The 19,037-nt window shown below is 54.1% G+C and overlaps 1 protein-coding gene across 1 annotated transcript in view; it reads right to left on the bottom strand.

Annotated features, from left to right (window-relative positions):
- The window catches only part of LOC104655184 (ephexin-1-like), a 48,470-nt gene extending 29,433 nt beyond the window's left edge, over positions 1-19,037 (bottom strand). The window contains exon 1 of the mRNA XM_030917061.1: positions 18,865-19,037. The gene's annotated coding sequence lies outside the window, so the exon portion shown is untranslated. The remainder of the gene's footprint in view (positions 1-18,864) is intronic.

Raw genomic sequence — 19,037 nt, 5'->3', positions numbered from 1 at the left:
AGCCTGACTGTGTGCAGCACCTTGCAAGGCCTCTGGTCGTGAGACAGACATGGTCTCCTGGTTTGGGAACCCGAACAGCAGGCAGAAGGGAATTTTCTACATCCCCCATCTTTCCAAACCTGAGCTTGCCTCTCCTCTGGCCTCTTTCCCTTCTGGAAACTTCCCACATCTGAGCAGTGATACTGCAGGGATTAAATGAGATTATGATGCTGGGCATTGCAGACACTCACCATGGCAGTCCTCCCAGGCTGCTGTTTTTATTATTTGCAACTAAGTGAATGATCCACTTTTTAAAATAGTTTTTACTTTTTGGTGTATAAAGAATCAACGGTTGTAAAATGTATATAATGCTCAATATAAAAATTGGATATAGAGTTAAAAAAAAATTGAGCGTCCGTCAGAGTCCTCCCGTTGTCTCTGACCCAGTAAGTGACATCGATGCTGCATTGTGTCGGGGACTGGTGGGCGGAACTGCTGAGTCCTGCCCCCTCTGCAGCATGCCGGTGACAGCAGCCACTCTCAGCCAGGTGGGAGAGGAGAGGAGCACCTATTTTATTCAAGTAAAGTCCAGAAGCTGCCTCCATTTGTGACTGTGTCTCTCACATTTCCTTGCCATCAGACAGGGCATGAGCCAGAGGGAGAGAGCTGGGGACAAGGACTGCGCCTTCTAGGGTGAGCGGCTCAGTGAGCCTCCGCCCTTGGCAAGCTCCCGCCTGTGGGCAAGGTCTACCACCCCAGCCAGAGGGAGAGGGGCCAGGGCTGCTGAGCTCCCAGGCCCAGCACAAGGCAGACGCTACGTAAAAGTGGCGAACGTCATTTCCAAAGCCCAGTGGGGATATTTATGTGCGGGGGCCTGCATGACACACTGGTTCTTTGTTGAATTCTAGTAATTGAGTCATTTGCATGTCGGGGTTGCTGTGAAGTCCTTTATTAACCCACAGTCAGGGAGATTTATAAAAAGGTTGGCTAAAAATGACAAGACTAATATTGGTGTCTTAGTCTGCTAACGCTGCCATAACAAAATACTGTAGACTAGGTGGTGTAAAGAACAGAAATGTATTTTCCAACAGTTTTGGAACTGTAAGTCCAAGATCAGGTAGCCAGCATGGCCGGGCTCTGGTGAGGGCCCCATCCTGGCTTGCAGAGGCTGCCTTCTCTCTGTGGACCTAACTGGGCCTTTCACTCAGGCTAGAGGACAGTGGTGCCATCATAGCTCACTGCAACCTCCACCACCCAGACTCAAGCGATCTTCCCACCTTGGTCTCCTGAGTAGCTGGGACTACAGGCATACACTGCCATGCTTGGTTAATTTTTTGTATTTTTTGTAGAGATGGGGTTTTGCCATGTTGCCAGGCTGATCTTGAACTCCTGGGCTCAAGCGATCCTCCTGCTTTGAGCAGCACTCCCAAAGTACTGGGATTGCAGGTGTGAGCCACCGTGCCCAGCCTCTTCCTCTTTTCATGAGGGTACTGATTCCCTCATGGGGCCCCACCCTCATGACCTGGTTTAAACCTACATGCCTCCCAGAGGCCCCATCTCCAACACCATCACTGGGGGTTAGGACGTCAACGGCTGAATTCTAGGGGGAGACAAACATTTAGCCCGTAACAACTGGAGAAGCAATGAAGGGAACACTTGGATTTTTGGTTGGGAAAGTTTCAGTTTAACCTGATTTCTCAAAACGGCGCCATGAACCAGTGCTATACCAGAGGCAGCCATCCCACCTTCCTGTTCCTGGGCCCCTTCCTTGGGAGCTGGCTTGTCCTTAGCCCCGGAGGGGGCACCCTGAATGCCACTTCCCCCCACCCCGCTGGCCACAGCTGACCAGAGCAGGGTGGAGCTTTGGCCCAGGAGGAATCAACCCAGAGGCTGGGCAGAACTAACCAGATTCCCCCTTCCAGAGATGAGGATAAGAGTGGCGAGTGCAGCCATGGCAGGTCCCAGGCATGAGACAGACCTCTCGCTCAGGCCCAGCAGAGGAGGCAGGAGGCAACTCCTAACATCTCTCATCACCTCCAACATAGGCTCTTTGGCCTCTCCCTTCTGGAAACTTCTCTCAGGTGTGCAGTGCTAGAAGCATCAAAAGCACCTTTGCACACCCTCATGTGAGCCTGTGAGTCTCCCCACGGGCCCCTACGTAGCGGGGAGGTGACTCAGACCTGAGGAAGGTTTCCTGAGGATGTAAGGTGAGCCCAGGGGTGGGCTGCAGGGATTCAGTCATGTAGGGGGTGCTGGGGCCTTGGTGGGGGGCAGAGAGGAGAATGGGAACAGCCAGCAAGAACGGAAGGTGAGAGGGAGGCAGAGGGTGACAAGGCCGTGTGGACCATGAAGCAGAAAGGCCAGGATTTCTATGCTGGCTTGGGAGAGTGAGTTATTTAAGAGGGAGATGTGTTTTTAAAAATGAGCAGTAGCCTGGCCAACATGGTGAAACCCCGACTCTACTAAAAATACAATAGTTAGCCAGGTGTGGTGGCGTGTGCCTGTAATCCCAGCTACTTTGGGAGGCCAAAGCAGGTGGATCACCTGAGGTCAAAAGTTTGAGACCAGCCTGGCAAGCATGGTGAAACCCTGTCTCTACTAAAAATACAAAAGTGAGCCAGGTGTGGTGGCGTGCACCTGTAATTCTAGCTACTTGGGAGGCTGAGGCAGGATAATTGCTTGAACCTGGGAGGCGGAGGTTGCACTGAACCATTACACTCCAGCCTGGGCAACAGAAAGAGAGACTCTGTCTTAAAAATAAAATAAAATTAAAAAATGAAAGAAAGCAGTAATGGCAGGGACATTGGGGGCTGTGGTTTTTTCCATCCGTCTCTCGTCTAAAGTAGTCATAGGATTTTGGTATACCCTAGATCCTCCTGTCTTCCTTCCAGCTGCATGGGAGTTGAACCAGTGACTGTGAGGTAATTTTAGGAGGGACATGAGTCAAACGTTCAAAAAATCAATAGTTTAATATTTTATGTATTCTAGAAAAAAACCCAATTGCGCATCAAACCTGTGATTTCACAGATATTAAAGCTTAGGATGAAAATAAATGAAGTAAGAAATTTAATTTCAAGGCCATCTGTAGAAAATATTAATAGGACAGGCAGTACATGGACATGTTAAAAATTGTAAATGTGGCCAGATGTGGTGGCTCATGCCTGTAATCCCAGCACGTTGGGAAGCTGAGGCAGGAGGATCACCTCAGGCCGGGAGTTCGAGACCAGCCTGGGCAACATAGCAAGACCCTGTCTCTACCAAAAATAAAAAAGTAGCCAGGGGTGGTGGTGCACGCATGTAGTCCCAGCTACTTGGAAGGCTGAGGCTGGAGAATTCCTGGAGCCCAGGAGGTTGCAGTGAGTTATGATCACATCACTGCACTCCAGCTTGGACAACAGGGAGAGACCCTGTCACACACACACACAATATTGTAAATGTGGAAAGCAATTGATTGATGTTCGGGAAACACTAGACTGAAATGACCTGGGTGAGCCAGACACCAGAGCATGTTTCTGTTCTGAGCCAAGGCTTCCCTCCTCTCTTCATGCCAGACTAGTCCACTGTGAGTGGCAGCAACAGCATTTGTGAACTTTAAAGAAATACAGATTCTTGGGCTATACCTAGAGGCCTGGAGGGTGGGGCCCAGGCATCATTGTGACAAGCCCCCTGGGGGACTCTGAGAAGCCTGGACCCTTCTTACACTGACCTCAGTGAGTCTGCACATCTACGGAAAGCGGGTGCAGAGTGTGTGTTTGTTCAGGTCCAGGGGGAGAGTGCACGCCTTTCACCGAATCCCAAGAGGGTCTCGGCTCCTTAAGGTTCCTGCAGTCCTGTTTAGCTGACACATGATTGCCCATGCCCAGGAATCCATGTGCATTAATCGTGAATAACCCAAACCCTCCCGGGAGGTGGCAGAGCATTCCTGGTGCATACAAGACAGCTCTGACGAGTGTTTGAGGTCTCCCCACCTCAAGGAAGGCCTCTGGGACTGCCTGGTGGCTGCCCCAGGTGGGGCTGCCCAGCCTCCATGCCACTGGCCTCTGCTCCCAGATCTATAGCAGCACCGGGTGTTCTTTCCCCCAATGTCGATCCCAGCCTGTTTCTGATCCCTCCTGAATTCTCCGTTTCCCTCTCTTGGCTTTTCCCTTCAAACGTCTCCTGACTAGGTTCTGGCGATGGTTTGCAGCTTAGACAGACCCTCGGCTGTCCGTGTGGAGCAGCCCTGCCTGCACCTTCCCCTTCCCCCTCCTTGCTAATATCCTCTAAGGCTCTTTCCTGGAGGACTCAGCCCCATTTGTTCCTCGGCTGGCCTGAGAAGCCACTCCACACACTCACCACCCTGCCCTCCTACCCACACACTCACCACCCTGCCCTCCCACCCACACACTCACCACCCTGCCCGTCCCACCCAGCACACCTCACCCACCCTGCCCTCCCACTGCACACACCCCCACCCTGCCCTGACCCCCACTCAGCACACTGCACCACCCTGCCCTCCCAACTCACCCCACACCCACCACCTCTGCCCTACCACTCACACACTCCACCACCAATGCCCGCCCACTCACACACCTCACAACCCTGCCCTCCCAATCTCACACACTCACCACCCTGCCCTCCACTCACACACTCACCACCCCATGCCCTCCCCACCCCACACACCACCACCCTGCCCTCCCACCCCCACACCCACACCCTGCCCTCCCACTCACACACTCACCACTGCCCTCCCACCCCCACACCCACCACCCTGCCCTCCCACTCACACACTCACCACCCTGCCCCCCACCCCCACACCCACCACCCTGCCCTCCCACTCACACACTCACCACCCTGCCCTCCTACCCCCACACCCACCACCCTGCCCTCCCACTCACACACTCACCCCCTGCCCTCCACCCACACACTCACCACCCTGCCCTCCCACCCACACACTCACCACCCTGCCCTACCACCGCACACTCACCCCTGCCCTCCCACTCACACACTCACCACCCTGCCCTCCCACTCGCACACTCACCACCCTGCCCTCCCACTCACACACTCACCACCCTGCCCTCCCACTCGCACACCCACCACCCTGCCCTCCCCCCACACACTCACCACCCTGCCCTCCCACTCACACACCCACCACCTGCCCTCCCACCCACCACACCCACCACCCTGCCCTCCCACCCACACACCCACCACCCTGCCCTCCCACCCCCACACCCACCACCCTGCCCTCCCACCCACACACCCACCACCCTGCCCTCCCACTCACACACTCACCACCCTGCCCTCCCACCCCCACACCCACCACCCTGCCCTCCCACTCACACCTCACCACCCTGCCCTCCTACCCCCACACCCACCACCCTGCCCTCCCACTCACACACTCACCACCCTGCCCTCCCACCCACACACTCACCACCCTGCCCTCCCACCCACACACTCACCACCCTGCCCTACCACCCGCACACTCACCACCCTGCCCTCCCACTCACACACTCACCACCCTGCCCTCCCACTCGCACACTCACCACCCTGCCCTCCCACCACACACTCACCACCCTGCCCTCCCACTCACACACTCACCACCCTGCCCCCACCCCCACACCCACCACCCTGCCCTCCACCCACACACTCACCACCCTGCCCTCCCACTCACACCCACCACCCTGCCCTCCCACCCACACCACCACCCTGCCCTCCCACCCACACACCCACCACCCTGCCCTCCCACCCCACACACCACCACCCTGCCCTCCCACCCACACACCCACCACCCTGCCCTCCCACCCCCACACCCACCACCCTGCCCTCCCACCCACACACCCACCACCCTGCCCTCCCACCCACACACCCACCACCCTGCCCTCCCACCCACCACACACCACCCTGCCCTCCCACCCCACACCCACCACCCTGCCCTCCCACCCCCACACCCACCACCCTGCCCTCCCACCCCACACCCACCACCCTGCCCTCCCACCCACACACCCACCACCCTGCCCTCCCACCCACACACCCACCACCCTGCCCTCCCACCCACACACCCACCACCCTGCCCTCCCACCCACACACCCACCACCCTGCCCTCCCACCCCCACACCCACCACCTGCCCTCCCACCCCCACACCCACCACCCTGCCCTCCCACTCACACACTCACCACCCTGCCCTCCACCCACACACACTCACCACCCTGCCCTCCCACCCCCACACCCACCCTGCCCTCCCACGCACACACTCACCACCCTGCCCTCCCACCCACACACTCACCACCCTGCCCTACCACCCGCACACTCACCACCCTGCCCTCCCACCCGCACACCCACCACCCTGCCCTCCCACCGCACACCCACCACCCTGCCCTCCCACCCGCACCCCACCACCCTGCCCTCCCACCCGCACACCCACCACCCTGCCCTCCCACCCCCACACCCACCACCCTGCCCTCCCACCCGCACACTCACCACCCTGCCCTCCCACCCCCACACCCACCACCCTGCCCTCCCACTCACACACTCACCACCCTGCCCTCCCACCCACACATCACCACCCTGCCCTCCCACCCCACACCCACCACCCTGCCCTCCCACGCACACACTCACCACCCTGCCCTCCCACCCACACACCCACCACCCTGCCCTACCACCCGCACACCCACCACCCTGCCCTCCCACTCGCACCCCACCACCCTGCCTCCCACTCGCACACCCACCACCCTGCCCTCCCACTCGCACACCCCACCACCCTGCCCTCCCACTCGCACACCCACCACCCTGCCCTCCCACTCACACACTCACCACCCTGCCCTCCCACTCACACACTCACCACCCCCTCCCACCCCCACACCCACCACCCTGCCCTCCCACTCACACACTCACCACCCTGCCCTCCCACCCCACACCCACCACCTGCCCTCCCACTCACACACTCACCACCCTGCCCTCCTACCCCCACACCCACCACCCTGCCCTCCACTCACACACTCACCACCCTGCCCTCCTACCCCCACACCCACCACCCTGCCCTCCCACTCACACTCACCACCCTGCCCTCCCACCCACACACTCACCACCCTGCCCTCCCACCCACACACCCACCACCCTGCCCTCCCACTCACACACTCACCACCCTGCCCTCCCACCCACACACTCACCACCCTGCCCTCCCCCCCACACACCCACCACCCTGCCCTCCCACGCACACACTCACCACCCTGCCCTTCCCACCCACACACTCACCACCCTGCCCTCCCACCCACCACCACCACCCTGCCCTCCCACCCACACACCCACCACCTGCCCTCCCACCCACACACCCACCACCCTGCCCTCCCCACCCACACACCCCCCACCCCTGCCCTCCCCACCCCCACCACCCACCACCCTGCCCTCCCACTCACCACACTCACAACCTGCCCTCCCACCCACACACTCACCACCCTGCCCTGCCACCCCCACACCCACCACCCTGCCCTCCCACCCACACACTCACCACCCTGCCCTCCCACCCACACACTCACCACCCTGCCCTCCCAACCCACACACCCACCACCCTGCCCTCCCACTCACACACCCACCACCCTGCCCTCCCACCCACACACCCACCACCCTGCCCTCCCACCCACACACCCACCACCCTGCCCTCCCACCCACACCACTCACCACCCTGCCCTCCCACTCACACACCCACCACCCTGCCCTCCCACCCACACACCCACCACCCTGCCCTCCCACCCCCACTGAAGCCCATGGAGATGTCTGTTCACCCATCGGCTCCTTTCTCTTCTAGTAAATGTTCACTGAACGTCCACCTGCCCGGGGCCAGGCCCTGGGGAAACAAAGACTCGAAGGCCCAGCCCAACAGGCCAGATGGTCGCAATACAACATAAAAGTGCCAAGCTGAGGCCATCCAGGAGGCCCCCTGAGTCCCAGCCATGGGGATCCTAGATGTTCCAGAACTTGGCGCACACTGCAGATATTCAAATCACACGTACCCGATATTGGTGGTTGTGCCCCCAGCCCTAGCTTGTTGCTCCAACTTGGTCCTTGTTGTGTGGCCCCTGAATTGCCCTTTTAACCAACAGACCCAGCATTTAATGCGTGTGGAATTTTCTGACCTTGCCTGGGTGAGGGCAGACAGGTGTCACAGCGATTCAGTCACTGTGCAAGACAGGCCAGCAAGCCGACTTCATTTCCGCAGCAAGCACCCCCTTGCTTTCTGCCACAATCACGTCATAACTTCTCCAGGACCCGCAGCCTCCCACCTCGCCTGCCTCACTGTCCTTGTACTCAAGGTCCTTGAGAAAGCTGGAGGCTGGAGAGAGGAACTTTCCAGCAGCCCCTGACCCTGCAGCCCTGCAGGCGCCCGCCTGGCTTCTCCCACCCCTTTCCTTCTTCTGGGGACTCCTCCCTCTGCTTTGCTTCCCAATGACCCCTCCCATGCTCCCCGCTTTCCACCTGCACCTGCACACCTGAGTGTGTCATTGGGACAGCTACAGCCTTCTCACGGCCTCCTCCAGCCGTTCTCCAACCCCTGGTCACAGCAGGAGCACTTCTTGGCCTTAACTCCAGGCTGACCTGGGCTAGGAGCTGCTCTTCAGCCCCTGGAATCTGCACTGCCCTCCAGGGTCCTCTTCCCGTCTAGATTCTAGTGCGGGGTGCTTGTCAAGGCCATCAGGGCAGAAAGATGAGGTGACTGCTGGGAACCCCAGAAAACACCCAAACCTGGTCCTTTGTGGAAAACCACATAGTGCGTCCTGTCACACCCATGCTCACAGCACTCCTTAAGGTGTTTAGGAAGCCGCGCAAAAGGCCTTCCCTTCCCTTACTGGCCCCTACCTTCCCTTCCCCTTCCTCCTGCTCCCTCTCCCCTCAACCCCTCATCGCTGAGGATCAGGCTGGGATTTGCCTCAGTTTCCCTTCCTCATCCTGCTGGGGGCCTTTCTTCGGGGCTGCATGGGCATTTGGTTGAGGCAAAGGCTTTCTCCTGGCCCCTTCCTCCAGGCCTGAAGTCACTGGTTCAGTGATTTTGAGTGAGCTGCGTGCTGGGTGCTGGGCTGTCAGCTTTCACCCATGAATGTACCTAGGGTGCCACTGATAGCTGCCTCCCACCCCCAGAGCCCAGACCCTCACTCTGAGTCCCATCCCAGAGGCTCCGCCTCCCCCATACCTGCTCCCAGGACTGGGGTGGCCACCACCTGCCCCTTTCACATGGGGTCTCTCTAGCCTGGTCACTTTCTTCCAGCCTTTCCCCGCTCCCTTCCCCCACACAAGTGGATGAATCCTCTCCAGGCAGAACAGAGCCCGTTGGGGAAGCAGGTTCAGGCCTGCTCCAGGTGGAAGGATGTCCAGGACTGCTCACCATGGCAGGGGTGACTAAAACAAGGACCCTCTCAGGGCCAGGGCACTTGGACCTCTGACCCACAGATGCAGGCAGCTTGTGACAGGTGGCAAGTGGCACCCCTTCCCATCTGCAACCCTGTCATCCACTCAGGGGTCTGGGAAGGACTTGATCAGTGTCTCTCATTTTAAAGATGAAGCAGAGCCTCCACCAGTGCACCTGCTCAGAGTCACACAGATAAGGCACAGCTTGTCCCCCGGGTTCCCAAGGACCTGACTGCTAATAAAATCTTCCTCGCTACCCAGACACGTATACATGACTGGTGGGAATGTAAATTAGCACAACCTCTATGGAAAACAATATGAGGATTTCTCAAAGGACCTAAAATAGAACGACCATTTGATCCAGTAATCCCACTACTGGATATCTACCCAAAGGAAAGGAAATCATCGTATCAGAAAGAACCTGCACTTGCATGTTCCTCACAGCACTATCCACAATAAAGGAATCAACCTGTGTCCATCCCTGGATGACTGGATACAGAAAATGTGGTCTGGCCGGGCGCGGTGCCTCACACCTGTAATCCCAGCACTTTGGGAAGCTGAGGCGGGTGGGTGGATCACGAGGTCAGGAGATTGAGACCATCCTGGCTAACACGGTGAAACCCTGTCTACACTAAAAGTACAAAAAATTAGCCAGGCATTGTGGCGGGCACCTGTAGTCCCAGCTACTCGGGAGGCTGAGGCAGGAGAATGACGTGAACTCAGGAGGCAGAGCTTGCAGTGAGCTGAGATAGCGCCACTGCACTCCAGCCTGGGCGACAGAGTGAGACTCCTTCTCAATAAATAAATAAATAGGCCGGGCGCGGTGGCTCAAGCCTGTAATCCCAGCACTTTGGGAGGCCGAGACGGGTGGATCACGAGGTCAGGAGATCGAGACCATCCTGGCTAACACTGTGAAACCCCGTCTCTACTAAAAAATACAAAACACTAGCCGGGCGAGGTGGCGAGCGCCTGTAGTCCCAGCTACTCGGGAGGCTGAGGCAGGAGAATGGCGTAAACCCGGGAGGCGGAGCTTGCAGTGAGCTGAGATCTGGCCACTGCACTCCAGCCTGGGCGACAGCGAGACTCGGTCTCAAAAAAAAAAATAAATAAATAAAAAATAAAAAAGAAAAAAAGAAAATGTGGTCTATAGACACAATGGAATACTATGCAGCCATAAAAAGAATGAAATAATGTCTTTTGCAGCAACATGGGTAGAACTGGAAGCCATTATCTTAAGTGAAATAACTCAGAAACAGAAAGTCAAATACTGCACGTTCTTCCTTATAAGTGGGAGCTAAATAATGTGTACACATGGATGTCGAGTATGGACTGACAGACACTGAGGATTCCGAAGGGTGGGAGGCTGGGAGCGGGGTGAGGAGTGAGAAATTGCTTGATGGATATAATGTACAAAATTTGGTTGATGGTTACACCAAAAGCCCAGACTTTGCCACTGTGCCATATTCATGCGATGAAACTGCACTTGTACCCCCTACATTTATACTAAAAAAAAAAAAAAAAAAAGACTTTCTTCCTAGTGTGAATGGCAGATCAGATACACACGAACCACCTTTCTCTACTCCTTCATCATGACAGACATTGCTAATCTATTACAGCACACTTTCCCTTCCAACACAGATTGGGTCTCGTTGTCCTCAACAGATTCTGCAGGCAGCCATTAGCATGAATCACCACTAATACATAGATGCCCCCAATGTGCCATTTCTGGGATATTGACTGGCAAGTTCCCAGTCTGAGCAGCTATGGGGCTCTGAGTGCCCCATGGTTACAATCCGGAGGGCTGGAGCTGGCCAGGCCGCCCCTCAGATGTGTTCCCACACGGAGAGTGCAGTGGGGGAGCAGTGCCCTTGGGGCTGTCTCTACAACCCCAAAACACAGGCCCTGAGCACCAGTAGGAAGCAGCCACCCTACCAAACACTTCTGCCCAGATTCTCAGCTGGGAAGGTGAGGCTTTCCTGACCCGCAGGACCACTGCTTCCAGCGTGGATGCCTGTGTGCTTACAGGCCACTTTCTGGGGCAAAAAGTTCAGCATCTTGAGATGGTGAGATTATCCCAGACTATCCAGGTGGACGCAGTATATTCACAAGGCTCCTTATAATAGGAAGGCAGAAGAGTCAGAGAGAGGTTTGAAGATGCTATGCTGCTGGATTTGAGGATGAAGGAAGAGGCCAGAAGCCAAGGAGTACAGGCAGCCTCTGGAGGCTGGAAAAAGCAAGAAACAGATCCTCTCCCAGAGCCTTCAGAAGGAAACAGTCCTGCCAGCACCATAGGTTCAGCCCAGTGACAGCCATGTTAGGCTTCTTGTCTTCTAGAGTTGTAAGATTCGCATTGTTTTTTGTGTTGTTTTGTTTTGGTTTTTTGAGACAGAGTCTTGCTTTGTCAACCAGGCTGGAGGGCAGTGGCACGATCTCAGCCCACTGCAACCTCTGCCTCCTGGGTTCAAGTGATTCTCCTGCCTCAGTCTCCCAAGTAGCTGGAATTACAGGCGCTCGCCACCACATCTGGCTAATTTTTGTATTTTTTGTAGTGACGGGATTTTGCAGTGTTGGTCAGGCTGGTCTCTAACTGGTGACCTCAAGTGATCCACCCACCTTGGCCTCCCAAAATCTGGGATTACAGGCGTGAGCCACTGAGCCTGGCCTGCATTGTTTTAAGCCACAGTTTGTGGTAATTTGTGACAGCAGCAATTGAAAGCTAACACACCCTTCTTACTGATGGAACTCTAGCTCTGTGGGGTTCACCATTATTGCGTTCCCTAAAACTCTTTCCACACCAGCATTTACCAAGCCAGTTTTTGAAAAAATTGGAGCATCAGGGTTTCGCTGGAAAAAAATGCCTTTACTTCTCAAGCAATATTATTCACTGGAGGGAAGTCATCATTGGGTCTAATGTGCTGGCGCCTCAAGGGAGATTTGGGGACTGTAGAGGCTTCTGGGCTGATGACAGGTAAGCTTGAATGGCATCATCAAAAGAAGGAGTCACCTCCAACTTAGCCAAGTACAGAGCACGTGGAGCTGGTTTGGTGAAATCTTCCCAGACAGCCGATTCTCTTTATATTTGAGGGTTCTTGTGTACACATTCCTGTTTAGTGCTCAATCCTCTAACTGTGTGCACTGATACATTCACAGATAAGTGCTGCTGAAAGTTAACTTTTGCATTGGAAAAAGTGATCCGTTTTCTTTCTCATGGCATATCAGGATAATAATAGCTAAAATTTTGCAAGGGCCAAGAGCGTTCTATGCACCATCTCATTGAACACTCATGGCGACCCTGTATGATCTTTACTGTCCTTGTCCTATTTCTTTCACTTTGACAGAGGAGGACAGGGAGCATGGTGAGTCAGAGAGGTTAACCAGCTCATCCTAGGTCACACAGTCAGCAGGTGATGGAGGCTGGATTCAAACCCAGGCAGTCCAGCTCCAGCAAAGTGCTTAAGAGCATGAATTCTAAACTGTTTCTCACCACCTTTAATTTAAAACATGTTGGGCCAGGCATGGTAGCTCACGCTTGTAATCCCAGCACTTTAGGGCCTAAGATGGGCTGATCACTTGAGCCCAGGAGTTCGAGACCAGCCTGGTCAACATGGTGAAACCCCATTTCTACAAAAAATACAAAAATTAGCCAGGCCTGATGGCACACATCTGTGGTCTCAGCTATTTGGAGGTGACTCCTTCTTTTGATGATGCCATTCAAGCTTACCTGTCATCAGCCCAGAAGCCTCTACAACCCTCAAATCTCCCAGGGAATTTGGAGCGGGAGCAAAGGTAGATAATGGCCCAGCCTAGGTTTCTAGGAAGAACCCCTTGGCCCGCCAGGTAGCCGCCAAGTAGCTCAGTGTCTGAGCCCTGCTCAGGCTGGTCATGGGTCTCCAGTGGGGACAGTTCATAGGGAAGAGCAGCGCAAACTGGTACCTAGTGAAGGCTGAGAAAGGGAGGAGGATGCACACCGGGGGCTTTAACCTGGCAGGACCCCAGCACTGCTCACATGAGAAGATGCTGGCTGTCTGTGCATGCTGCTTAATTTTGGCAATTTCTGTGATATTTCTCCAATGAATACACAAATCAGCTGTAATAATGTTTTCCCAAACACAGCTTAGATGAGCCTGTTGATTTTAGATTGAGCATCCAAATGGCTTCGTTATGACCCTGAGCTCCATTTCTTACCCTTGACTTGGAACCCAAGGTGGCCAATGGCGAATGACTCTGCTCTTGATTTAGGAATGGTTCCAAAGAGGCCAGAAAACTGTAGAAAGCTGCAAGTGACTGCTCTGATATCTCAGGCACTAGGAAAAGTTGTCCAGGTGCCAGATGCCCTTTTCAGTCCAGAAACAACTTTAAAATCCTTTTAAAGTCCAAAGCTAATTTCCTAAAAAGGAACTTGGCAGAAAGGAAGGCTTTCCTCCAACGCTCAAGAATCCACCGAGGCATGTTTTTCTCACTCAGATGAGAGCAAAACTGTCTTGATCTTTGTCCTCACTCTCGTGAGCAGATTTATGACTTGAGAGCATCCTGAAAAATAAAGCCCACATGCGAGGGTTCTAAAAACTTCAAATACTTGGAAAATTTTCAGCGCATTGGTGGGATTTAATGGGAATCTATTTTGGCTCAGCAATGCTGAGCGTATCGGCTGAGAGTAGGAAATTGAGTTTTCTTAATCTGCTTATGTGGGTTGTGGTAAAGGGTGTGGAGGCAGCTGCAGAGGCCTGAAACGATGGTGGAGAGCTTGGGAGAGGAGCAGGGAATTTTGCCATCTTTTCACTTTAGGCCCAGAGAGCAATTGCACCCACCAATTGCTTGTTGACAGGCCGCAGAGGGATTTGGCCTTCATGGAGTTCACTGCCATGTAGCCTGAAAGACCAATACAAGCAGGTTGCACTAACTTGTACATCAGATGGAGCAACACTCCCCAAGTCAGCACCTTGGGACTGAACCTGGCCACTTTGGGGTGGGACCTGGGGGTCAAGGGCCTTAGGCCCAGCTTGCCTTCCTTATCCCCTGTTGCTGCCCCTGTGGTTCCAAAGGTTCTCTCGTCCCTTGAAAGGCACTGTCCAAGTTGCTTGTCCTTCTGGAGAGCTTATATTTTGAAGGATTTGTCTCTGGTAGGAAACATACTTATTAAATAATAATGAATTGGCACCTCTGTTTCTTTTTAGTTTTTCAATAGATATTTCTTTTTCCTTTTTTTAAAAAACTTTACCATCTGCATCTGTTTTTTTTTTTTGAAAGAGTCTCACTCTGTGACCCAGCTTAGTGCAGTGGTTTGATCTCGGCTTACTGCAACCTACACCTCCTCGGTTCGAGCAGTTCTCCCACCTCAGCCTCCCGAGTAGCTGGGATTACAGGCACCACCATGCCCAGTTAATTTTTGTATGTTTAGTAGAGACAGGGTTTCGCCATGTTAGCCAGGCTGGTCTTGAACTCCTGGCCTCAAGTGATCTGCCCACCTTGGCCTCCCAAAATGCTAGGATGACAGGTATAAGCCACCACACCCGGCCCATCTTCATCATTTTTAAGTGTGCAGTTCAGTGATAATAAGTATCTTTATATCCTTTATCACTCCTTCATCCCTGCATCCCTGCTCCACTTGCTGGCCTCCAGTAACCACCAATCTACTCTTTGTCATCATGAGACCCACTTCACATTTTTAGCTCCCACATATGAGTGAGAACACGAGATATTTGTCTTTCGATGTTTGGTTTATCTAATTTGACATAATGGTCTCTACTTCTATCCATGTTGCTGCCAAAAGATCCTTTTTATTTATTTATTTATTTATTTTTAGAGGTGGGGATCTTGCTATTTTGCCCAGGCTGGATCTGAATTTGTGATCCTCCCACCTCAGCCTCCAGAGTAGCTGGGACTACAGGACACACCACTGCACCCAGTTCATATATCCATTTTAAAACTCATCAGCAACTTAGTGCCAGGTGCAGTGGCTCACCCTTCTAATCCCAGCACTTTGGGAGGCCGAGGTGGGAGGACTGCTGGAGCGTAAGAGTTTGGGATGAGCCTGGGCAAGATGGTGAGACCACATCTCTATGGAAAAAAAAAGTAAAACTCCTGGATGATTGGCAGTCAGAGCTTCTAGCTATGGGAGACATGGTACTGGTGCATGAAGCTGCAGCCCAAAGTGAAGGCAACTGAGGCACAGCCAGCAGGTGCAGGGTGTAGAAATGAGGGATGAATTTCCCGTGGGACGTGTTGGCCACCCAGACCCTCACTTTCATCTCTGTGGACTTCTGGGGTCCTGGCATCTTGGGTTGGGCCATCCCCTCCACCTTCCCTCTGCTCCACCTGTCCTGTCTCTCTCTCTCTCTTTTTTTTTTTTTTTTTTGAGTTGGAGTCTTGCTCTTGTCGCCTAGCCTGTAGTGCAGTGGCGTGATCTTGGCTCACTGCAGCCTCTGCCTCCTGGGTTCAAGTGATTCTCCTGCCTTAGCCTCCCGAGTAGTTGGGATTACAGGGGACCCACCACCATGCCAATTTTTGTATTTTTAACACAGATGGGGTTTCACTATGTTGACCAGACTGGTCTTGAACTCCTGACCTCAGGTAATCCACCTGCCTCAGCCTCCCAAAGTGCTGGGATTACAGGTGTGAGCCAGCACGCCTGGCCGGCATCTTTTAAACAGATCTCATGTCTCCCCTGCCTCTGCCTCCACTGGGTCAGCCCCCTACCTGCAGGGTTTCCTCCCTCTTGCTAAAACACTGCGGTGCCTTCACCTGGAATGTGCTATCTGTGAATGTATGCTGTTTAAAGAACTTGCAGCATCCAATTCGAGCGAGTGTGAAAAAAATTACTACCGTATTTTCAAGGTAGAGAGTCTTGCTTTATAATACATCAAACCACACCCTCAGTTCTTCTCCCCCTCCTGGAAAATCATTAATAAGGGATGGAAGATTGTTGAATGATGCCCAGCTCAGAGGCCACCTCCTCCATGCAGGCCTTGGTGATCATCCATCCCTTTGATGGTCTCCATCTTCCTCATTTGAACATGTGATTTTTTTTTCCTTGTCCACAGGCAAAGTGAGTTGAGACAGAAAGATTGAGAGATGGCCTCACCCAGGCTCCCAGGTCCTTAATCAACCACCTGAGCTAGTTTCCCAAAAGCAGCCCACAGAGGGAGCTCCAGCAAATAGCCCCTCCTCAGTGCTCAGACCCTGTGTGGTCTCCCAGGGCGCTGGCCTCTAGGACGGCTGCCAAGCAAAGGGAGGAGGAGTAAGGCTGAAGGCCTCAGCATCCTGGGGCGGGTCCTCCAGTCTGGAGGCAGAATTGCACCCCCTGGTCCGACCTCTCCCGAGGTGGGGAGACGTGGTCCCAGGCCAAGGGAAGGAATTTTTCCTGAGGCCCAGCAGCCTCCTGAAGATGCCATCGTGGTGGCAGAGGGGCTTAGGGGCGGGGAGAAGGGGGGTCTGAAAAGAGGCAGTCCATCCAGGCTCAGAGATGGAACCCCCTGCTTAGCCGGGCCACGGCACCTCTCAGCCTCAAGATCCTATCACCGTTGTTGGGGTGAGAGGGGTGTTGTGTTCATTTCACAGAGCGGGGCTTCTAGCCTGGCCTCGGGGGTGTGGGACACAGCATTGCTTCATTTCCACTAGCCTGAGGGCCACCATTTTCCCATCTGTGTCCCCAGCCCCACTTCAAAGCCTCACACATACATGGTGCACAGCAATTATCTGTGAAGGAATAAAGGAATTTTTACCATTGGGGTCATGCTGGGGGGTGAGTTCAGAGCATCAGAGCTGACTCCTTACTCAGGAGGCAATGGGCCCATGCAGATGGGGAAGGGACATCGTCTTGGGAGATGGGATGTCTGACTTGGTGCTGGTGGCTCCTGTGCCCCTGGGAGAGCCAGCAGGCTTGGGTGGTTAGATTTGGTCTCCTCTGAGAGGCTCTGGGTGGCCCCACAACTTATGGGCTATTTTGTTACTGGTACAAACTTCGGATCTCCCACAGGCCAAGAGAAGTTCTTAAAGCAATGAAAAAAAAAAAAAAAAAAAAAAGGAACAGAGACAGTCTTGCCAGGTTGCCCAGGTTGGAATGCAGTGACATGATCATAGCTCACTGCAGTCTTAAACTTCCGGGCTCAAGCGGCCCTCCTGCCTCTGCCTCCTGAGTGGCTGAGGCTACAGGCATGCATCAGCTCTTCTTAAAGCAATTTACCTTCCCCTGTCTCCAGCCTCATTTGTGTCCCCAGCCCTACTGGGGTGGAAAGCTGTGGAACGTTACTCACACGGTCATTGGTATCAACCCCTGGCTTTCCTGTGGGGAGCCCCTCCCTGGGAGGGGTTCCATGGCAATTTGGGCTCCAGAAAGGGATGTGGGAGGAAAGTGTGGTGGAGAGAGGTGGTCTGTGGTCTCCCTTCATGGACCAGAAAGCTTGACCCCTAAGAGGATCCTGGCTTCTGCTTCCTCAAAGCTAAGCAGTCCCAAGGGGCAGCCTGAGACACAGGCAAAGGGGAAGCCTAAGTGGAAAAAGAGAGAAAGAGGGGTGGGGTGGGGGAGGGAGAGAGAGAGAGAGAGAAGGGGCGGGGAGGACAAAGACACATGGCAAGTGTTCCAGCCGGAGCATTCCCACCAGTGACCTTATTGCATTAAGGATTTTCCCAAAAAGCAGAAATACATTGATAATAAATGGAACATAGCTAGCAGAGCTGTCACAAGCACAGGAATCACAAGTCCCACTTCTACGCAGCCAGAGACTGTGTGACTGTCCCAAATTTTAAATCAAGATAGACAATAAGAACCTACCACCTTCACATCCAAGAAAACTGTGTCCCCACACATTTCAGTCACACTGTGCTGTGGCTTGAGGCCAGCTAGGTGCACAGATCAGGAAAGTTCTGAGGGGTAGGGCCTTCTGTCTTTCTGAAAGGGGCCCCTGAGCAGGAGGGGGCAGTGCTGGGGGAGCTAAAGTGCAGTGGGCTGTCACTTCACGGCTATGACTTCTGTTTCCCAAGTGCACTTCCTGACCCTGAGATTTGAGCCATGGCCCACAGGAATCAGGGCACTTCCGTTTACATATACACTTATTATCAGGACTGGCGTCGGAGGTGTGGGGCCTGTGCAGTCACAGGGCCCTGTTCTTGGAAGGTGCCCTGGCTTGCTTTAATGCTGCTGTTGTCATTTCGAAAGTCTTACTATTTTAACAAGGGCCCTGCATTTTTATATTGCATAGGGCCTGCAATTATGCAGCCATTCCTGTTTTTGATCTCACTTGCCCCACAGCCGTAATGGAAGAGGGCGGGGAAGGAGTTCTTACCCTGATTCCCAGATGGTGAAACTGAGTGCCAGGAGGGGCAGTGCTAAAGCCGAGAGCAGACAGGATCCCTCGGGTGAAATCCAGGGCTGCTGTTTCTCTTGGGGGCTCCTCTCAATGAACGGATGGGTGGCGATCTCCTCTCCTAACTGTCCTAGCAGTAACCTCTCTTCCATCTCCTGTTTTATCTCATTTTATTTTTTTTTAAAAATACCAAAACCATTCTCTCACCTGCCAGCGAGGAGCTCACAGGGGTTGGGCTTCCTCAGAGAGTGCTCCTCTCTCGTCCCCTGTCGTGTCCAGGCACCTGCAAGCAGGCTGGTGTGTCCCCGGCTAAATCCACAGGTGCTCCATTCTGTCCCAGACAGCCCACAGTCAAAAACTTTGTTCTCTCCTGGAAAAGC

This window comes from Rhinopithecus roxellana, chromosome 14 (genome assembly GCF_007565055.1).
Source record: "Rhinopithecus roxellana isolate Shanxi Qingling chromosome 14, ASM756505v1, whole genome shotgun sequence".
Lineage (NCBI taxonomy): Eukaryota > Metazoa > Chordata > Mammalia > Primates > Cercopithecidae > Rhinopithecus > Rhinopithecus roxellana.
Note: the sequence above shows the minus strand (reverse complement) of the source record. Positions and strands in the feature narration are given on the sequence as shown.